Source organism: Phacochoerus africanus, chromosome 10, assembly GCF_016906955.1.
Source record: "Phacochoerus africanus isolate WHEZ1 chromosome 10, ROS_Pafr_v1, whole genome shotgun sequence".
NCBI classification, from domain to species: Eukaryota; Metazoa; Chordata; class Mammalia; order Artiodactyla; family Suidae; genus Phacochoerus; species Phacochoerus africanus.
Genome location: NC_062553.1, coordinates 132,829,975 through 132,851,944, shown reverse-complemented (window position 1 = coordinate 132,851,944; position 21,970 = coordinate 132,829,975). Strand labels below are relative to the sequence as shown.

The 21,970-nt window shown below is 40.0% G+C and overlaps 1 protein-coding gene across 8 annotated transcripts in view; it reads left to right on the top strand.

Annotated features, from left to right (window-relative positions):
• ARHGAP24 (Rho GTPase activating protein 24) overlaps window positions 1-21,970 on the top strand; it is a 476,741-nt gene that overhangs the window by 431,355 nt on the left and 23,416 nt on the right. The gene's annotated exons all lie outside the window — the stretch shown is intronic.

Sequence of the window (21,970 nt, the reverse complement as noted above, 5' to 3'; positions counted from 1 at the left end):
AAGGAAGTCACAGAACAGGGCCAGCCTGGATTCCCGAGGAAGGGAAATAAATTCCAGAATTTAATGGAAAGAAGGAGTAAGTTTATACAGAGAAGGATGGATTTGTGGGGGAGTATTTTAGGAGAAAATCACTAGCTCTAAGGTCTAGAGTCAAGTGGAGTAAATTTCCGAACTTTGCTCTTTCTCAGGATTGTTTTGTGTGTTCTAGGTCCTTTGCATCTTTCTGGAAATTAGTATAAGCTTGTCCATTTCTACAAAACAGCCTAGTAGGATTTCGATAGAAATTTTAATGAATCCAGAAATCAATTAAAAGGAAGTTGACATCTTACAAATATGAAATTTTCTACTCCATGAGCATAGTCTATCTCCACGTGTCATTAGGATTTTTCGTATTTCAACAATATTTTGTAAATTTCAATGAAAGATCTTGCATTGCATTTTGTTAAATTTATCCTTAAGAATTTAATGTTTATGAATGCTCTTATAAATGGTGTTGTCTTTAATATTTAATTTTCTAATTGCTCACTATTAGATTATACAAATTGATTTTTATATAGAGATCTTCTCCAATAAAAGTTGGAAAATTTATTTATAAATGCTAGAGGGATTTTTTTAGATTTCTTAGGGTTTTCTCTGTACATGATCTTATTGACTGTATATAATGAGTTTTATTTCTTCCTTGTAAGCCTTGTATTCCTTTCTCTTGACTTTTTAGACATGCTAAAAACTATTCTACAATAATAGTGAGTAAGCATACTTTTCTTATATGTGGAGAGAAGATTTTAGTTTGTTGTTATTACTCATGATGGTAGTTATAGCTTTTGTGTAGATGCCCTTTAGCAGGTTTGAAAATGTTCTTTTATTTCTAGTTTTCTGACGATTTTAACAATGAATGAGAATTGAACCTTATCAAATGCACTTTTTTGGCATTTATTGCAGAAATTATCTGAGTTCTGTTTTATTACGCTAATGGGGTGAATTACATTGACTAATTATCAGATGTTAAAACCAACATTCCTAGGATAAACCACATTTGGTTGTAATGTATTACCTTTTTAATATATTGTTGTATCTGACTTGGAAATAACTTGTTGAGAATTTTTGGATCTATATTCATCAAGACTATTGACCTATCAGTTTCTCCTCTTGTAATCTCTTTAACTAGTTCGGTTATCAAAGAAATTCTGGCCTCAAAATTAGCTGAAAAGTGTTCCCTCTACCTGTATTTTCAGAAAAAGTACATGTAGTTTTTACTATTTCCTCCATAAATCTTGGGTAACATTTACCAGTGAGCTCCTTGGAGATGAGGGGAAAGAGGCTGGTCCTGTATAGGCCAGTAGGTTACAATAAGAAATGTAGTTTTTATTCTAAGTGAAATGGAAATCCATTGAAAGATATTTAACAAGAATTGGAATAATTTCATTTACATGTTAAAGAGGAAAGGTCACTCTGTGGGGAGAAACTAATATTTTCCATTAGTCCACCCACAGCACACTTCTGACACCAAATATGTAGGTTTTCCACAACAAGCAATTCTCTAATACTTGATGGACACCCACTGAGTATCCTACTAGTTAATCGAATCTGACACTAATTGCCCAGAGTCATTGCCCACAGTTTAAGGGCTCATCTCGACAAGACTGCTCCCACCTCACCTCAGGCACTATTACAATCACAAGTCCCAAGTTGTCACCTGTACTTCTGACCAACAAGCCATAAACCTGAGCTTCCTCTAGTTCAGTTACAAAATAGCTCACAGAACTCAGGAAAACCAGTTTATTTCCAAGATTACTGATTTATTATAAAAGGACACAATTCAGGAACACAGACGAAAGGGATGCGTAAGACAGATTTGGGGAAGGGTACAGAGCTTCCATACCTTCTCCAGATGCACCACCCTCCCAGCACATGCACCTGTTCACTAACCTAGAAGCTTTCTGAACCCCTTCAGTGAGGATAATTTTATGAAGATTTCATTACAAAGACATGATTGATTAAATCCTTGGTCACTGGCCATTGAACTGAATCTCTAGGCCCTCTCTCCTCCCCAGAGATTGAAAGGGGAGACTAAAGTTCCAACCTTCTGATCACCTGATTGGTTCCTTCTACCCACCTCAACCCCATCATCCTTAGGGGCATCCCACAGTCACCTCATTAACATAAATTCAGACGCAGTTGAAAGGGGCTTGTTATGAATAACATAGTCTTTCACCTTCCTCACTCCAGAACTATTTTAGGGACTGGGGATAAAAAACAAATTTTACAACAAAAGATGCTTCTATTACTCTTTTAATTTAGGAAATTGCAAGGTTTTTGGGAGCTCTGACCAGGAGCTAAGGATGAAACCCAAAATACATCACACTCTCGCAATCCGAATATGCTTGTTTTAGTAAATAAATTGTCAAGCTCGAATCCCTCAGGGAGGTAGATATGCACATTACTGGATTTTGCCAATTAAAAAAAAAAAAGGATTCTCAGATCCACAGAGAGTGAAATAAAAGAGTAACATATTTGTGGCCAAATATAACTGTAAACTATACTGGTAATTACTGAAATAAATAATCCATAATTTCCCAAGGAGAGTGAGATTATTTTTGGAAATGTGTCCAGGTAGAGTGTGCTGCCCCATCCCCCTTTTTAATTAACTGCCAGAATTTAGAATTTCATGTGACTAAGTCTGAGCTAGAGTTTCAGTTTGGGGGGTGTGAGGAAAAACGGGGAACATTTGCTAGTTCAAGTTAATCTCACCAGTGTTCACCATCAAAACAATTTTAAAAAGAATTTAAGTTTAAAAGTACAGATAGTGCATAATATTTTGACTAGGTATTAGAATATAAAGCAAAGCACAGAAATTTTTCTTTGTAAAATATGTTGAAGAATGAAAATGAGTAAGTATTTTCCCCTGCTTATTCTAATAAAGCTTATACCTCACTAAAGGGTTAACTGGATTTAGCTCTCATCTTTATATTTATTAAAATCTGGAAAGAAATTCTCACAGGAATTATGCACAGATAATCTCTGATTTTAATTTTAAGGCCTAGTACTATTGTAGGTCTAATATTAAGCTCTAAAATTTGAATTTTATTTTATTTTATTTTATTTTGTCTTTATAAGGCCATACCTATGGCATACGAAGGTACCCAGGCTAGGGGTCTAATCAGAGCTGTTGCTGCTGGCCTATGCCAGAGCCACAGAAATGCCAGATCCAAGCCGTGTCTGCAACCTACACCACAGCTCGCGGCAACACTGGATCCTTAACCCACTGAGCGAGGCCAGGGATCGAACCTGCAACCTCATGGTCAGATTCTTTCTGCTGTGCCATGATGGGAACTCCTAAAATTTGAATTTTAAAGTAAGCTTTTAAAATAGCATTTAAAACTTATAAAAGTATAAAGTAGTTATTAAAATTTAATGTATTATTAAAATCATATTTTAAATTGTAATATTTTATATACAATTTAGAATATAAAAGGAAAGATATAGCAATTTAAATATATAGATATGTCTAAATACAGATATTATATAAATAAATATTGGAACTGCACAGATTTTACATCTTACTTTTTTTTTCTCTTTCTTTTTTTTTAGGGCTGCACCCGCAGCATATGGAGGTTCCCAGCCTAGGGGTCCAATTGAAGCTGTAGCTGCCACAGCAATGCCAGATCCAAGCTATGTCAGCAGTCTACACCACAACTCATGGCAGCACCAGATCCTTAACCCCCTGAGCAAGGCCAGGGATCGAACTTGCATCCTCATGGATGCTAATCAGACTCATTTCCTCTGAGCCACGATGGGAACTCCACATCTTACCTTTTCTTATTAACATTATATCATAAATAACTTGCCATATCACTATGTAATTTTCACAAACAGAATTTCAAGGACAGTATAATAATTCACCGTATTATCATACTGGTTAGTCTAATTTTGCCTTTATTGTTGCTTTCAATATTTTGCATATATCAATCCTATGCTCATGAGCACCTGTGTCCATAAATCAGCCTCCGCTTTTGAAGCTATGGATCCATTTGGAAATTAATATTTCATATTTGAATGAGAAGAAATATTTTGTCTTATAGGAATAAAAAAGGATGATGAAAAAAAGAAATTTAGAATATACACTACTTGAGATTGCAAGTGAATGTGCCAGCTCTTAGGAAATCACGCATTTTCTGCTCTGCTTTAATTATGCCAACTACTATTTTCCCAGTTCCGAGGTTCAAGTTTAAGACTCTTGTGTATGCATGACATTGTTCCTCCAATTACATGGTGTATTCCCACAGACTCCTAGGCGAAAGTGAATTCTGCAAGAAAGGACACTCATCGACCTGAAAGAATTTGGATTTAATCAGTTTATGTCAACTGTAAAAAAACAACAGATGTTGGCATTCCTAACCATTCTTTTCTTCATTATTTCTGTTTAGAAGTTAAAAAAATAATTAAAATATAATATTTTATATTAAATTTTCCCACTCTGAAGGGACAAAAATGAAATGCAGAATGTGTAAAATCAGATTAAAAGCCAAGTGTTATTTCATTCCTAAAGCTTTCCAGATGGTATCAGCTGTTAAAGAAGATACAGTTTGGAAGAGCTGGGAAGGTAGGGTCAAAAATGGCCCTGTGGGTGTCACCATCGTAGCATGAATTTCTCAGCAACAAAATAGCTGTGCACTCACAACAGCATTCAAGAACAAGGACAGAAGCCTGGAGAAGCTGGTGGTTATACACCCTCTGTCCAAGAATCCCATAAAACAGCTGCTGTCTGAGGTACCCCAGCTGCCCTCGCTTACACTGAGGTCATTCTGCCCTCAGCCCTCTTCCTCCTCTCCTATTTTGTTTATTTTTTTAGTTGTTTTGGTGACTGATTTAAGATTAGGGTTACTAAACAAACTGCAAGACTACACAGATAAAATAGAAAAAAAAAAAAAAGCCTAAAATTTAAAAGACCGAAAATCCAGACACATTTTAATTTTCCCCCCTGGATAACAATACAGTTTTGAGCGTTTCTGACCTGAGTTGTAGAAAGTGAACTTGAAAGGCGGAGCCCTACAGACACAGTCAAACATTGTCAAACATTAGTTAAAAGAATGAGCCAGAGAGAGATCTTAAGATTCAGGTGCCCAGACCCCACTGGCTCTCATTGTGATTTAAAGCCTTGGAAGATACCCAGGAATCTGCGTTTCAAACATATTCTCAGGTAGTTCGTATATGCAGGTGCCCTAACCACAACCTGGGAAATAGCTAGACTGTGGGAAGACCTGCTCATTTATGGGAGAGAACTGCCTCAGTTTTCTCATTTGTGAAATGGGGGGAAAAATCAACCTCGTGGCACCACTGGAAACCCCGTTGGTGCTGCCTAGGCTGGGCAGGTCTTACGCTCCTCCAGAAGATAAATTACTTTCTGGAGTACACAGTTGATGGGTGAAATGTAAAATTTCCTATCTGCTAAAATGGGTCTGAAATTTTAGAACCTGAAAAGTGTATCATTGCATCTACGCTCTGATGCACATGAAAAAGCTCAAGACAAGGGGGCATTGAGTCACGCGCTGCAGGTAGAGAGCATTTGTATCATAATGTGAATCTAAGATCTACAGGTTGGGTTTGATGAAGGAAAGGGAAGAAAGAAGTGGTAGCTTGAGGGCATGTGGATAGGCAAAGGGTTGGAAGAGCAAGGAACCGGCCCCTAGGAGTTTGCCTAAGGCAAGCCCTAAATGGATAGATGGCAAACAAGGGCTACTTGTTTTCAGCAACCTAAAAGATTCTCTGAAATCTACATGAAGGCCAGCCCTCCAAAGTCCTGGGCAGCTGTTTGCTATGGTACCATTACTTTTTTTGTTTTTGTTTTTGTCTTTTAGGGCCGCACCCACAGCATGTGGAAGTTCCCAGGCCAGGGGTCACATTGGAGCAGCGGCTGCCAGCCTTCACCACAGCCACAGCCACAGCCACACACGATCACAGCTGCCTCTGCGACCTACACCACAGCCCGCGGCAACACCAGATCCCCAATCCACTGAGCAAGGCCAGGGATCAAACTTGTGTCCTCATGGGTACTGGTCAGCTTCTTTACTACTGAGCTACGACAGGAACTCCAACGTTACTATTTTTGATGCAACTCTTAGAGATTACGGTGGCTTGACGAGATTAATGTAGTAGGTGTAGTTAAGCTTCCATCATTCGTGTAGGACCATGCTGACTTCAGCCGTGTTCTTATAACACCCATATTTGATTTACTGATATTTTTCTTTAAATTGATTCACTGTTTTTAAAATAAATTTTGTTATAAAAGGAACTTTTTTTTTTTTCGTTGAAAACTAGTGCCACTTGCCATAAATACAAGGTTAAGATAGCACAAACACAGTGGTCGCAAAGCATGTTATCAGGAGTTCCCGTCGTGGCTCAGTGGTTAACGAATCCAACTAGGAACCATGAGGTTGTGGGTTCGATCCCTGGCCTTGCTCAGTGGGTTAAGAATCTGGCATTGCCGTGTGCTGTGATGTAGGTTGCAGATGCGGCTTGGATCCTGCGTTGCTGTGGCTGTGGTGTAGGCCTGGCGGCAACAGCTCTGATTCAACCCCTAACCTGGGAACCACCATATGCCGTGGGTGCGGCCCTAGAAAAGGCAAAAAAGACAAAAAAAAAAAAAGCATGTTATCAAATGCCATCCAAATAGTGTCTCTGGGGAGACTCTGACCCTGGGAACCTCTGTTTATCTGATGACGATGGAGATTGGCAGGTGCTAGGACTACTTAAACACGTCTCTCATCCCCAACTGGTACTTCCTATTTGATATAATCAGCAGCAGTGAAAGGCAGTCGAGAATGGACTAGTGTTCCTACTGTGTGATTTTGTTCTCGTCTGGCTGTAGGCTAAGAACACAACCCTAACCACTAGACCACAGGGACCAACAGGTGTGATGTAAGTCCCCAATCCTTGTCCCTTTGGAGAAAAAACTTGGCAAAGGGACTGAGAGTAGTGAGGCAAATACAGTGTTTATTGAAGAAGATGAGCCGATACATAAAGAGAAAACATAGACAGACTCTCATTGGCAGGGCCAGAGCAGAATGAGAGACAGACCGACAGAGAGAAAGCAAGACAGAAAGGGGAGCGACGTGTGCTTTGGAGATGGTTTAAACCACTTGTATGGGAGCAGTACTTCCGGGCTTCCTCTGGCCAATCACCTTGCATTGTCTGGCCTTGAGTCCTCCTTTGGCCTGACTCAGGGACCTGCCCTGTGTGCATGCATCTTTTGGCCAGGATGGAGTCTAGCACCGGGGTTTCTGGGAGGGTGACAGGAGGTGCTACAGCCCAGTGTCCCTGCTTTCTCGGGCCCCTGAGGAGCCTTTCTGTGCATGTGCCCTTCCAGAGGGCTCCTTGACCTCAAGACTGAGAAATATGTGGTCTCTTTATCTTTTATCTAAGCAGGATGCAGCTCTTCCTTGCTCCTGCCATAATCTTTATCTTCAAGTATCTGTCCACAGGGGACAGATTCCAGTTGCTTAGCCTGGGACCCATCTATCTTCTGCCTCAATTTGATGTCTGTTCTTATCCTATCCATGTAGCCCCTGATTTGGAATAGCCTACACCTCTGGAGATATCATCAGATTGCTCCTCGCAAGCACTTACAGGCCTACTTCCATGAATGCTTGGCGTCTTATCTAGTTTGAATAACGGGTATAACTTGCCAGGATTCCATGAGACCCCCTTGTAAACATACCAAGGTCTGAAAAATTAGTGAGCTTTAAGGGGAAATATTTCATGAGTGGAAATACTCACCCGAATGGATACTTACTCAATATTTTATGAAGAACAGGTTGTTAGCTAGAAATCTGTCCTGTTCTATTGTGCGTCCTCTTTTGGTGACATATCTAAAGAGCCAGGACATCTGAAACCAAAGCCATGGACCTGAATTTCGCTTTCCTTTCAATTTAGCTTTGAATAATTTTGAGCTCTCTTCTCCTGGAATCTGATGGACGGATGAATGAAAATAGCCAATTAACCAAGAAGCTTCCCAGCATTTGACCTATCTGTCAGTTGGCGTTTGTGAACTAGTATTTCCAAGGAAGCAGCATAGGAATGAGAGCTCAGGCTTTGGAGAGAGGCAGGCACCATTAACTACCTATGTTAACCATCTGAAACTAGTTACTTAACTTCTCCAGACTCCTAGTTTCCTCATATGTACAATGGAAAGAACATGTAACACTCCCTCCCCAGAAGTGTTGTATTCATGCACTTAAAAGTAGAACAAAAGAGAACAAAACACCAAGAGTAAATGGTATCCTGTGACTAAATCACTTAGCACATTTATTGTCATTGTATCATAATGTTAATGAAGATGATGGTTTTAACATTTTGTTTGATAAGGAAAAGTAATATTGTTGAACCTTTATAATACAGAAACTAGTGCTTAACCGTAAAATCATCAGTATTTTTAATCCAGGACATCATTTTTGTTTTAAAATCTCCATATCAATTCCTACTGAGAGAAATGAGAAATAAGATACCTAGAAAGTGTTAAGTTCTGAAAGTGTGTTTTTGTGTGTCTTATAAGTCAGATTGTAAATTCCTCTGCATAAGCTTGGTGAAAGTACATCCCTTAAAGGTGTATATTTTCTGAAATAAATTTTTTGGATCATATTTTACGTATCTTGCAACTCACCCATTTCAAGGGTGCAAGTCCATGATTTTTAACAAATTTACCAAGCTATGCAACCATTACCACATATCAGTTTTTGAACATTTTCACCACCTACATAGCGTCTCTTATGCCATTTACTGTTATTCCCAGCAGCCCTTCCTCCCCAGGCAACCACTAACATGCTTTCTGTCTCTATAGATTTTCCCTTCTCTGGACATTTTGTATAAATAGAATTATTCAATATATGGTGTCTTGCATACAGCTTTTTTTTCACTTAGCCTAACGCTCTTGAGGTTTAGCCATGCTAGAGCCTATGTCAGTGGTTTGTTGCTCTGTATTGATGGATAGATTTCATTTTGTGGATATACTGACAGTTCACTTATTCACTCATCAATTGGTAGATATTTCAGTTGTTTCTGCTTTTTGGCTCGTATGAATAATGCTGCCCAGAATATGTCCGTACAAATTTTTGTGTGGACATACGTTTTCATTTCTCTCGGGTGTGTACCTAGAAATAGAATCACTAGGTCCTTATTACATTTAACATTTGAAGACTTGCTAAACTGTTTTCCACGGTGGCTGCAACATGTTATATTTCTACAGGCAATGTGTGTGTGTTCCCATTTTCTATCCTAGCCCTTCTAGAGAGTGTGAAATGGTATCTCATTGTTGTTTTAGTTTGCATTTCCCTGCTGACTATGGATGTGGTGTATCTTTGCATTTGCTTATGAGTCATATGGTTTTTAAACGTTTGAATTTTCTGATTATCTTGATAATTTATTACAAGTAAATGGTTGAAAAATTGCTAAATAATCAAAAATAGTGTTCAGGGAATATGTATTTAGGATTGAACTAAACATCTGTGATATCCTGAGAGCACGCACGTACATACTCATGAAGGTCTCACTGTAGATATTGATTTTAAGCTCTGTATTCATAAGACAAAGCTCTAAATGTGTCACTGGAATATGAACTCAAGGAAAGTAGAGAATTTTATGATTCTTGATCCCCTTTTGTATCCCTGGCAGCTAGAACAATATCTGACCCAATGCAGGCGTTCATCAAATCTTTGTTGAGTAAATGGATACAAGAAGTATATTTCAGATGCATTTGTGGGATAAAAGAATGTCACCATTTCTGACAGCTCAATAAGTGGACATCTCATGTGCTTATTTTCGTAGATTAGAATTCAGGAAATTTGAAAATTGTCATGCTTCAAAACAACTTCTAAAATTCTGTTAAAATATCATTTTGTCGACTAAAATTGCCTCCTGATGTTAATGTAAAGTCATAATCATATGAATGAGAACACAATTTCATAACCGCCGTAGGTCTTAATTAAAACCGGTACCTTTGTTTTGTACCCTGGAAGTGCTCCATGAATATGGATGCACTATATTTTCAAAGTGAACTAGATTTTAATTCATAACAAAACAAAAACAACAATAAAAAAGGGAAAATAGGAGTTCCCGCCATGGCTCAGTGGTTAATGAATCCGACTAGGAACCATGGGGCTTTGGGTTCGATCCCTGGCCTCGCTCAGTTGGTTAAGGATCTGGCATTGCTGTGGCTGTGGTGTAGGCCGGCAGCTACAGCTCTGATTAGACCCCTAGCCTGGGAACCTCCAAATGCCACAGGTGCGGCCCTAGAAAAGACAAAAAGACCAAAAAAAGGGAAAACAGAACCCCTAACTTCTCAGTACAGTTTTGCTTGTCTCTCTGCCTGCTCACACCAACCTCTCCTAAAAATAGTCCAGGCTGACATTAATGAGAATGTAACATATATTGGCATAGGCGGTAGCAAAGTATCCTTTCCAATAAAGACCATAAAAGCATTTTAGTATGAGATCCACTGTAAATGCATAATTGAATTCTTTTAAAACTTCTTACCCATCTCCCCAATATGTACACACACACACAGTAATAAACTGGAATGGTGTCATGTAGCTCATACGTGGAGATGCTTTTGTGTTTAATAAAAGACTGTTGAGGTGTTCAGAGAAGGAACAAGTTCTGTGGCGCTTCAGACAGTTTGGGTGCTGATTTGTAAACTCACCTGACTACACCAGAGAATCCTATTAAGGTCCCTCTCCCACCAAGTGTTGGAGTCAACAGTGTAAAACTAGGCTATTTACTCATTTCCTTCCTAAGGCACAGATGTTTTGTTTCCTACCTTATTGAATTTATTGGAAGAAAATAAGTTTTCTAGAAAAGAATGTTTGCATCCGTTATTGTTTATCCTAGAATCAGATAATCAAACTTTTCCAAACTTTGATAGATGGGAAAAGAAATGGGTAGCATGTAAAAGGCTCAGGGTTAGGAGTTCCTGCTGTGGTGCAGCAGGTTAAGGATCTGGTATTGCTGCAGCTGTGGTGTAGGTTACAGCTGCGACTTGGATTCAATCCCTGGCTTGGGAACTTACATATGCCATGGGTGAGGCCAGAAAAAAAGCGGGGGGGGGGGGGGGTCGGTGTTAAGACACTTCAATAAGGAAAAAAAGAGATATATTAAGGAAGCTTTGGTTACTGTTTAGTTTTCATAAACTAGAAAAATTGTCTGTGATATTTAACTCTTTTATTTTTATTTAAAAATAGAAATATTAAATTATGTATTTGGATTTTAAATGCTGTTGGGGAAGGTTTAAAATACATTTTTATTATAAATATACCCCATCAGCATCAGAATATCAATAATGCTTCTCTGGGATATTCTTGGTTACATAATCTCAAATCTCTCAGAAAGGAAATTAATTGTTGAATGTATTGTGATGATTACATTTCCTTTGTTTCTCCTGAAACTCCATCTGCAGAGTTTAGTAAAGGGAAAAATATGTAGGCAGACAACATCAAATGGTAAACTAACCAAATACAGCTGTAACCTCTCTGTTTTAGCCAAGCCAAGTTCATTAACTGTTTGCCAAGATTTTGAAGATGATATGAAGCTAAAATCACAACCCATAACAGTTCAAGTCCTGGGTATAGTTGAAGCAAGAAAGGACTAGGTGATAAAGTCTTCAGGCACATGTGGTTACTGAAGTCAAGTCATGAAAACGGGTAGGATCATGCAAACCCTCTGAGAAAGACGCCTTCATGTCTATACGTCAGGAGTCAAATGTTAGGAAAGACAGCATATCCCGCTGAAGCAGGAAACAGAAGATCATCAGTTACATAATCTGGTTAGAAAATCACATCATCGCAGTGTACTGAGAGGTGTATGTCATTCCTTCCCGTTGTCCTTATCCTGAGCCATTCCGGGGAAAAATGTCAAGGGAGCAAGACTCTCTCAAAGGATAGTCACATAAGCCAATGAATAATAAGTGCTATTTGTTAAGTATAATTTTAAAATTCCTGTAAATGAGTGTTTTTGTATCTCCCACTGTGAGTAGTTTCTTTATATCCACCTGAAAATAGGTCATCTGAATGGACAACAGTCTTCTCATTTTTTTAATCATTCATGCGTTTCCTGGCATGTATTTTATACTTTGTGAATTTAGGAAATTATGTTTCACGGAACAGCCAGCGAAAGTGTTAATGCATGGGGATTACTCCATCGTGACTCCCAGCGTAGATTAGGGATTCCTGTTATTAAAAATCATGAGCCAACTCAACGTCACTGATTATTAGAGAAATGCAAACCAAGACTACCACGAGGAGTTCCCGTCACGGCTCAGTGGTTAATGCATCTAACTAGGAACCATGAGGTTGCGGGATCGATCCCTGGCCTCGCTCAGTGGGTTAAGGATCTGGCGTTGCCATGAGCTGTGGTGTAGGTTGCAGACGTGGCTTGGATCCCGAGTTGCTGTGGCTCTGGCAAAGGCCAGCAGCTACAGCTCTGATTAGACCCCTAGCCTGGGAACCTCCATATGCTGTGTGTGTGGCCCTAGAAAATACAAAACAAAAAACAAAAACAAAAACAAACCTACCACGAGGTACCACCTCACGCCAGTCAGAATGGCCATCATTAATAAGTCCACAAATAACAAATGCTGGAGGTGGTGTGGAGAAAAGGGGACCCTTCTGCACTGTTGGTGGGAATGTAAGCTGGTACAAGCACTATGGAGAACAGTCTGGAGATACCTTAGAAATCTATACATAGAACTACCATATGACCCAGCAATCTCACTCTTGGGCACATATCTGGACAAAGCTTTCCTTGAAAAAGACACATGCACCCGCATGTTCATTGCAGCACTATTCACAATAGCCAAGACATGGAAACAACCCAAATGTCCATCAACAGACAATTGGGAATATTTGTCAGAAGTAACTAATGGATGACTATCCATGACTTTTTTTTCAGTTTGAGGATGTTACAGTTTTCTGTTTGAGCCAACTCAATGTGGCTCCCTAAACTCATTGCTCAAAGGAGTCTATTCCTCCAGCTGCACAATGGGGTATCTTGTTACTTGGAGTATCTTATACACATATAGGGGCGTGCGTATGTGTACATGTATGTGTACATGCATGTGTATATGGTAAGTGGGATTGTATATTAAACTCTCAAATATTCTTTTTATGTGATGAGCTAGCGTTTTAAGGGAGGAGTCTATACACACATGCGTCTATGGACATAAGCAGTTCTAGAAGTAGGAAAGCAAAGGTCAGTGTGACCGTTTGGTTCAAGCATCAACAGCATCTCCCCACCAACATTCCTCCCATCTCTCTTCCATCAGAGAACACGGGAGAGATAAGTGTGTAACTAGCCAGCTCCAATGGATGGTAGAGTGGCCCGGTTTTAACGCGTGACTATGACCCATTAGAACGGCCTCCTTATCTGCAAGTTTTCTCTCTCAAATAGGTGTTGTATAATAATGTTCCTCAATCTTGGCAGCATGTGGGAATCGAGGACCTTAAAAAAAAAAATCTCTCAATGCCCAGGTTTCGCCCATCCTAATTCTGTCAGAGTGTATAGGACCCAATCCTTAGTATTTTGAAAAGTTTTCCAGGTGACTCCAGGGTGCAACCAAGGTTGAGAATCACTTTCTTCTATGTCACATTGGTCAATAGTTCCATAAATCCACGTTGTCTGAAATCATGTTTCGGCCTTTCTGCTGACATTTCATCACCTGATACTTTATCTGTCCTATTCATGGTTTTATAGGGAAGCTCATCAGATGCAGATTTGGGGATTGCACTAGTCAGCTCAAGCTGCCGTAGTAAACCACCACAGACTGGCTGGCTTAAACAATTATTTTTTCACAGCTCCGGAGACTGAAAGCCTGAGATCGGCATAGGTGGGTTCTGGTAAAGGGTCTCTTCTTGGCTTGTAGACCGCTGCCTTCTCACCCTGGTTCACATAGCCTTTCCTCTTGCGTATACACGGGAGTGAGGGGGTAGGGAGCAAGCTGTCCAGTGTCTTTGATTAAAGGGACACAAACCGAAGCCCCATCTTCACGACTTCATCTAACCCTAATTACCTCCCAAAGGCCCCACCTCCAAATACCGTCACATCGGAGATTGGGGCTTCAGCATGAGAATCTGGGGGAGAAAACAATTCAGTCCATAGCAAGGGCCAGCATGTGGTTCTCTGCCGTCATTACTTTCAAACCAGGACACCTTGCCTGAGACAAGCACTCATTCAGGGTAGTCCAGATGGATAAAACTGTCCTATGGCATTGTCCATAACTCAGCAGTGACACTTACACAACTACAATGAGCCACGACAGTTTAACCAGATTCAAATTTCACTGCCAAAAAATGTGCTAGTTTTGACACATACATTTTTTTAAAAAGTTAGAGCAGAACCAGACTTTTCTTGTAAATATTTAGTTTGGAACTGCATCCTGCCTTTGGATTTGTTTATTTTATGTCTTGGTGAATTTGGTAGATGGAACAGAGTGTTGTTTAAGACAGTTTGGTGGCAGGCTTCATCTTGGTAACACTGCTGAATGTTTTCAGTTTCATGTATCCTCTCCCTGGAGTTCGATGGGTACATTATATTTTTTTAATTTCAAGCAAACTTTAGGTCATTTCATTGTGTACCTTGCAAATACCTCTGCAGTATCTTTAATACCTTCCTGTGTGGGTGCACTGGAAGTTCATTTTATTCACTTAAATCAGCAGACTATATTGTTTTCTGTGCATGGCATCCAGAGTTTTGGATGCCATGGCTAATTTCGAAGCTTAAAATTTTAAGATTTTGTCCATGGTGTATTATACTTGTAATTATTGTGGCATCCTACTTATCTGCGTGTGAGTCTGTTTATCAGGGAAGGCAGGGGTGGGGTTAGAGGATGAGCAGAGCAGACCATTGTAAGACTCCTGGTATCCCTGTTCAGATTAATACGAAGCCTATATTGTCCAGAGATTATAAATAGGCAAGCAACTTCTGGGAAGTCTACAGTCTTAAGAACACATATCTAGCAGGGACTTAGCAGCTGGAATATACAGAAAGTGTTAGGTAGTCCAACAGTGAGGCATGGTTTGGACATCTATTGATTATGATGGGTTGGTGACAGAAGCCCAAGGAGGGCAAAAGAGATCCATGCTGCTCAGGTCTCTTTCACCAGGCATGCGGCCCATGGCTGTGCACACCGTGGGTGTCAGGAACTATTTGGTGAGTGAATGATAGAACAATCCCAGAATGGCCAAAGGAAGATCCACAAGAATATAAAATGAGGTCAAGCGTAGAAAGTCCCATGAAATTCAAATTGGAGAAGAAGCACTGCAGGGAGTTCCTGCTCTGGCTCATTGGGTTACAAATCTGACTGCAGAGGCTCTAGGGCACGGGTCGAGCCCTTGCCTGGCACAGTGGGTTAAGGATCTGGCATTGCTGCAGCTGTGGCATAAGTCGCAGTTCTGAGTCAGATTCACTCTCTGGCCTGAGAACTTCCATATGCCTCTTCTGGCCTGATAGCTCTTCTGGCCTGATAGCTCTGCCTCCTCTTTCCTCTCACTGGATAGGGTATGCATGATTCTTTATCTTAATTTCTTTTCTTTTTTCTTTTTTTCTTTTTTTTTTTTTTTTTTTTGGCTTTTCTGGGACACACCTGCAGCATATGGAAGTTCTAACTGGAGCTATAGCTGCTGGCCTACACCACAGCCATAGCAACACTGGATCCAAGCTATGACCTACATACTCGACAGCTCACGGCAATGCCAGATCCCTGACCCACTGGGCAGGGCCAGGGATCGAACCTGCATCCTCACGGATACTGGTTGGATTTGTTTCCACTGCACCACAATGGGAACTCCCCCTTTATCTTAATTTCTGAAAACAGATTCTGCCACCAGATGAGTGAAAGAGACTTGAGGTCTGGATAATGACTCTATATACGCAAATAGTTTAGAATTTCTATGAAAAGAGTGTGACTTTCATCTCAGTGATTAGCCCCAAAGAATTGTCTATCTGTGCAGTTTCCCATTCGTGTATCAAGGGAGTTAATAACAGGACCCACTCACTGAACCGCTGTAAGGGCCTGAGACAGAGAGATGTGTAGAGGTATGTACTGCTGCTACTTTTGTTGTTATTATTATTATAAACTCCGTCAGGGATTTTCATTCTCCATTGTGCATCGGCTCTTGCTACAATACAATCACTTCACTTTGCTGAAGGAAAGGATGTATTTCTCTGAGTCAAAGACAGCACATCCCACTAGGTACGTTGGGCCATTAACACATAATGTTGATAGTTACTTAATTGGTTGCATGTATGAAAGCAAATATTAATTAGGGAAATTAGTGAGTTTTCAGTAAGAACTATAAGGGTATAGAATTCGATGCAGGAGGTTGCTTTTTGTAGAAGCCACATACAAAGAGACTTTTCAGGGAAACATCGGATTTCCCCTTGCGGTAAAAGTAGCCTATTGACGATTAGAGCAGATGGACTGGGAGCTTCTCGAGGTGAAAAGAACTGGCAACCGTGTTTGAGTCTTCCCAGGAATGAATACTTTCTCCCATTCAGTGCGAAAGGACAAAGCTAAAAATGAGACGCCTAGGAAAGTAGAGACATCTCTATTTCTGCAAAATCACCCAAGTTTAATAAAGCTCCCCAAAAAGAGTCATCAGTTTTTAAGTTGTATGTAGCCTTTAAGCAAAAAAAGGTAATAACCTCTGTTAACTGAAAGAAAAGAAAATACATTTGGTCATTTTTTTTAAATCATTTTATATATAACCAACAGTATGTACTTAACAACGCCAGAAACTAACCTAACATCTCACTTTAGGGAAGGCATAAAATAAAATCATCCCAGTCCACACCTCTTACCTTGATTCATGGCTTAAATACTTTTATTATTGGGGCTTTACTGCAGCTGTGGTGCTAGGAAAATTTCTGGTGGATGAAGAACGATTCCGTAGCCTTTCATCCCTCACAATTCTCGCACCTTCGCAATCGTGCCATCTAGTGTTCAAACGTCCTCAGCGCTACAGCGTAACTTCATTAGAAGCAAAATTTTACAGGAAGTAGGAGGCAAGTCACCTTAAAAATGGGAGGGAGAGACAATGCAGTGAATAGTCCGTCGTTGAAACACTAAACCAGATTTCTTATTAAATAGATAGTCCTTGTTTATCATTATTGTTTCTAATGTTTTGCATTTAATGCATAAATATTTTGGTATATTCTGTTTATATAATCATACAAATTGTACATGTATGCCATATATTGAAAGTATTCTTATTTTGTATTTTATTTGGGGACTCTTTTCTGTGTCTTGCTAAAAACTTTTATCAGAATGGTCTTTGACTTTGGAGCCACACAATGCAGCAACCCTCTTGTGGGTTGGGTTGGATTAGAGTGGAATCAAAAAGTGGAAATTGTTTATTGTAATACTTGATTGCCCTGCATATCCTGCCTTGGGCTGTGGTTTCGTTACTCTGATGACTTTAAGGGTCAGGTGCTTTACTACATAGCAAGAGAAACACAGAAGCGCCTTGGATTTCGTGAAATGGAGCAATTCGCAAGAAAAGGAACTCGTGTCTTTTTTTGCTTTACTGTGGAGACTATTTTATGTCTACATTTTTTAAAAAAATTAGGGAAGTATTTTTAGAAATTAATGAGCTTGAATGCAGTTTTCTAGATGTTCTGGAAACATGATTTTAATTTTCTTTACTAGCCATCAAGATGGCTTCTATATTGTCTATCATTCAGAAATTTAAGGGAAAAAATTCGTTTCTGTAATTATGAAAAGAACAAAATTGATTAAAAACAGCCCCTATCAGATCACCTCCACCATTTTAGCAGCAGCAAAATGGTTGATGATAGACTGGCTCTGACCGTCTCTGACATTAAGGTGAAAACCTCAGCCTTTGCCCTGTTTGACTCCAGGGTACGTAAAGTCCATGGTCCATGGTGATGCTCCCTTTTGCTGGGATCTTAACTAGTCCCCCTCGGAGCTCTGGTCTGCTTAGCCTTCTGTCAGCTCCTCAAGGATAGGATGCTGCCTCCCACTTGAGGCTCTGTGTGCCAGCCTTGCTTTAATCAGGAGCGCCTTCTTTTATTCTTCACTCGCACTAGTTCATTCTTATACCCTCTTCGATCTTGGCCCAAGCATCGTGTCCTCAGAGAAGCCCTCCACCCCCTGAATTAGTCCTCTCTTCTTATCAGATGGCACCCGGTCCTTTCCCTCACTACCACTCAGAGCACCTCGGAATTATATACTTGTGTTATTATTCACCTTCCACCTCCTGCCCCCACTGGATAATAAATTATGAGCAGGCTAGAACATTCCTTTCACCCCATAGGGTCCCAGCCACTGTGTTTTCTATAAAGCCCATTGCAGTGTTGGTGTGTGTGAAACAGCAGATGAAATCAGCCCGAGAGTCCAAAATTGAGAACTGAGATGCCCAGTCCCAGCCCGTGTAGATTTAAAAACCATGTGATCCTCTCAATAGATGCAGAAAATGCCTTTGACAAAATCCAACACCCATTTCTGATAAAAACCCTTCAGCAAGTGGGTATAGAGGGAACCTACCTCAACATAATAAAGGCCGTATATGACAAACCCACAGCAAACATCATTCTCAAGGGTGAAAAGCTGAAAGAATTCCCACTGAGATCAGGAAAAAGACAAGGATGTCCCCGCTCGCCGCTACTATTCAACATAGTTTTGGAAGTGCTAGCCACAGCAATCAGAGATGTAAAAGAGATAAAAGGAATCCAAATTGGAAAGAAGAAGTAAAACTATCACTATTTGCAGATGACATGATACTATACCTAGAGAATCCTAAAGACTCTACCAGAAAACTGTTAGAGCTCATCCATGAATTTGGCAAAGTCGCAGGATACAAAATTAATACACAGAAATTGACGGCATTTCTATACACTAACAATGAAAGGTCAGAAAGAGAAATTAGGGAAGCAATCCCATTTACCATCACATCCAAAAGAATCAAATACCTAGGAGTAAACCTACCTAAAGAGACAAAAGACCTGTACTCTGAAAACTACAAGCCACTGATGAAAGAAATCAAAGATGACACAAATAGATGGAAAGACATACCATGCTCTTGGATTGGAAGAAGCAATATTATCAAAATGACTATACTACCCAAGGCAATCTACAGATTCAATGCAATCCCTATCAAATTACCAAGGACATTTTTCACAGAACTCAAACAAAATATTTTAAAGTTTGTTTGGAAGCACAAAAGACCCAGCATAGCCAGAGACATCCTGAAAAAGAAAAATGGAGCTGGAGGAATCAGGCTCCCTGACTTCAGACTATACTACAAAGCAACAATCATCAAAACCATATGGTACTGGCACAAAGATATATAGATCAGTTGAACAGGATAAAAACCCCAGAATTAAACCCACGCACCCACAGCGAACTCATCTATGACAAAGGAGGCAAGAATATACAATGGAGAAAAGACAGCCTGTTCAATAGGTGGTGCTGAGAAAACTGGACAGCCACATGGAAAAGAATGAAATTAGAACACTCCCTAACCCCATACACAAAAATAAACTCAAAATAGCTTAAAGACATAGATATGAGACCAGACACTAAAAAACCCTTAGAGGAAAACATAAGCCAAACACTCTCCAACATACGCGACAGCAACATCTTCTCAGATCCACCCCTTAGAGTAATTACAGCAAAAACAAAAATAAACGAGAGGGACCTAATTAAACATAAAAGTTTCTGCACAGCAAAGGAAACCCTAAACAAAATGAAAAGACAACCCACAGAATGGGAGAAAATATTTGCAAATGAATCCACTGACAAGGGATTAATCTCCAAAATTTATAAACAGCCTTCTGCAGCTCCATACCAAAAAAACAAACAACCCCATCAAAAAATGGGCAGAGGATCTAAACAAAATTCTCCAAGGAAGACATATGGCTGGCCAAAAAATACATGAATAGATGTTCAACATCACTCATTATTAGAGAAAAGCAAATCAAAACCACTATGAGGTACCACCTTACACCAGCCAGAATGGCCATCATCAAAAAGTCTACAAACAATAAGTGCTAGAGAGGGTGTGGAGAAAAAGGAACCCTGTTGCACTGTTGGTGGGATTGTAAATTGCTGCAACCACTGTGGGAAACAGTATGGAGATGCCTCAGAAAACAAAAAATAGAACCACCATTTGATCCAGCAATCCCACTCCTGGGCATCTACCCAGAGATAACCATGACTTGCAAAGACACATGTATTCTGATGTTCCTTGCAGCACTATCTGTAAAAGCCAAGACATGGAAACAACCTAAATGTCCATTGACAGAGGAGTGGATCAAGAAGATGCGGTACATATACACAATGGAATATTACTCAGCCATTAAAAGGAATGAAATATCAGCATTTTTAGCAACATGGATGGACCTAGAAATTATCATGCTAAGTGAAGTCAGTCGGACAATGAGACACCAACAGGAAATGCTTTCATTGACATTGGAATCTGAAAAAAGGACACAATGAACTTCTTTGCAGAACAGATACTGACTCACAGACTTTGAAAAACTTATGTTTGCCAAAAGAGACAGTTTGGGAGGTGGGAGGTGTGCTGGGGTTGTGGGATGGAAATCCTATAAAATTGGATTGTGATGATCATTGTACAACTATAAATGTAATAAATTCATTGGGTAATAGGAAGAGAAGGAAGGAAGGAAGGAAGGAAGGAAGGAAGGAAGGAAGGAAAGAAAGAAAGAAAGAAAGAAAGAAAGAAAGAAAGAAAGAAAGAAAAGAAAGAAGAAAGAAAGAAAGACCTCAGAAGAAAGAAATAAACGAGAGCGGAGATAGAGATAGAGAGAAAGAAAGAGAGGAAGAAAGGAAAGGAAGGAAGGAAAGGAAGGAAGGAAAGGAAGGAGGGGGGAAGGAAGGAAGGAAGGGGGGAAGGAAGGAAGAGAAAGTAAGTCAGCCCTGCTTCTGTGCCCTCCTTGGGGTAAGAGAAGAGTCACTGAAGCAGGAAATCTCAGCACCTGAATTCCAGCCTCTGAAGGAACACCCCCTGCAACTTGTGTCCTGTGGCACAGCCTGGGAGTGGACCCACAGACTCGCTGACTTTGCTCCCACCACTCTTCTGCTTCTCGGGAATCAATGCACCTGTCACTCCCTGACCAGCACTCTCCTTCCCACACCCCTGTCCCTTACCCCCAAAACAAAGCAACACCCCCCCAAAAAAAACCACACTACCTCTTCCAGTCTCTACTGTCAGCCATCCTCATGGATTAACAGGGAGGTACAGAGAACAAAATATAAATTAATATTTCAGGGTGTTCCTGTCATGGCCCAGAAGTAATGAACCCAACTAGTATCCATGAGGACGCGGGTTTGATCCCTGGCCGAGCCCAGTGGGTTAAGGATCTAGTGTTGCCGTAAGCTGCGGTATAGGTCACAGATGCAGCTGGGATCCTGCATTGCTGTGGCTGTGGTGTAGGCTGGCAGCTGTAGCTCCAATTTGACCCTTAGCCTGGGAACCTCCATATGCCATGGGTGCAGCCTTAAAAAGACAGACAACAAAAAAAATTCAGTAAATTATCCTGTCACTCGGGTATGCAGCAGAGAATCAAAATAAATTGTGCATGCTACATAAAGGACGTGTTAAGTTTTCATTGTTTATTTTTGTGGAACTCCCCTTAATGCTTCTAGAAGACTGAGGATTCCCAGATCTCTTAGAATATTAGACAAGCAACCATTCTGAGATTGACCATTTTCAAAATGAGTTTTTCTTTAAAAATTAAAACAGGTTGTACTACATTTCAGGTATCTGTAACCAATCCCCAGTGTCTTCTCAAGAATGAGAAATGAAGTTACGATTCAAAAGTAATTAATGTTGACACGGAACATGTACATACATACATATGTAGTTTGGGTATTTTTTTAGTACATTGTATTATATTTTATATTTTACTTAAAGTCTGATATATATATTTTCATTGTTTTATAAAAGTA